Here is a 1,815-nt window from a genome sequence, read left to right on the forward strand (position 1 = left end):
TACAAGGAGAGTTTCGTCTGTTTTTGTTTTGGGCCAGAACTTTTGCAGGTAATGGAAGTATACGCTAACAATTTATTACATTGTATTTTTTCTGTAGGTCATAAGAAATAGAAATTGGGAAAAGCTATCAGGCAGAATCCCTGAGTTATAAGAATTAATTGTGGTCATATTTAATTATTTACTAGCATTCATCTTCACTCTTCTTAAGTGTAAATTTTAGAAATTTTGTGGGAAAACTAATGAATGTCAACTTTTCTTTTATTGTATTTCAAACTGCTTTCAAATAAATTGCCTAATTTTATCCTCAGAATAACTATGAGCTAATTAATATTCACATGCTTTCATTCTCTAACCTCTTACATATGGTCCATATGAATAATCAACATTTCTTATCACTTAATTCAATAATAAGACAGACTGATCTTATTTTTACTCAGAAAATATCCCAACAGCCTCACTTAATTTTGCAAGCATGAAATCTGGCTGAGGTAGCTTTGGTGCTTCCTGGGAAACCCAATGTATCATGCATATTTGAAACATGGATAGTCTAGTATGAAATATATCAAATTTAGATAAAAAGTTATCCGGCCTTCCTAGGAAAGCTTCCAACTGAGATAAGCAATCTCATAGTACTTTAGTATAGCATTTATTATATTATTTTGTAACTGCTTGTTTACTTTTTTATCATAACAATTGATACTGATTTCTTAAAGGCAGAAAATATGCCTTTTAAATCTGCATTGTGCCTAGCAAAACTTATGGCACCTTTTTGATAAGCAATAAATTGTTGTACATGCATGATTAGAACTCTCTCCTCTTCACCCATGTCTCCCAAAGATATCTTTATTGTCCAGAGAACCATTTTGGGAATTCCAACTGACTCAAGGATCTTGACACTTCTCCTAAAGGCAATTAAAACCCTGGAAAGAAGATAGTGGGAGAGAATTACCATGCTTTCACACTAGGAAACACTTGCAAAGCTTTATTAATTCTTCCATCTTTCTCTGCCTTCAAATACCACAATTGCCCTGCTTAGGGAATGGTGCCTTCATTAACAAAGATTATACCATATTCACAAGGCTTAGTTGCTGGACATAAGGTTCTTAAATTGTACTTATTAATCAAACTTGCTTCCTAGCTCTCACATGTCAAATGTGCCAAGATCCTCAGTTGCTCAAACTCTTCCTTGCTTATACTAATTTATAACTATGTTTACTCTGAACATTTCATATTTTGTATTTGGATCATATTCTGTAACTCTTGCATATAGTCCAATTCTCCTTGTTTAGAATATTACACTCCACTTAGTACAAGCTTTAAAATAGTTTTTTTTTCAAATTTTACGATGAATATTTTAAGCATATTTCACCCCTAGATTTTCTCAGTATTTTAACTTGTATTCCTGATAACTTGTGATTTGTAGTTCAGAGATTGAAAGGGTCTGTGAATGATTTAGTAAGTAGGATATTATTCATTTGCAAAATTGCTTGACTTATTTTTTAATTTTTTTAATTTTTTATTGTTATGTTAATCACCATAAATTACATCATTACTTTTTGATGTAGTGTTCCATGATTCACTGTTTGTGCATAACACCCAGTGTTCCACACAGAATGTGCCCTCTTTAATACCCATCATCAGGCTAACCCATCCCCCCAACCCCCTCCCCTCTAGAAACCTCAGTTTGGTTTTCAGAGTCCATCGTCTCTCATGGTTCCTCTCCCCCTCTGACTTACTCCCCTTCATTCTTACCCTCCTGCTATCTTCTTCTTTTTTTCATAACATATGTTGCGTTATTTGTTGCAGAAGTACAAA

Source organism: Callorhinus ursinus, unplaced genomic scaffold (assembly GCF_003265705.2).
Source record: "Callorhinus ursinus isolate GAN/ISIS: 27379988/994484 unplaced genomic scaffold, GSC_fseal_2.0 scaffold1253, whole genome shotgun sequence".
In the NCBI taxonomy this organism is placed as follows: Eukaryota; Metazoa; Chordata; class Mammalia; order Carnivora; family Otariidae; genus Callorhinus; species Callorhinus ursinus.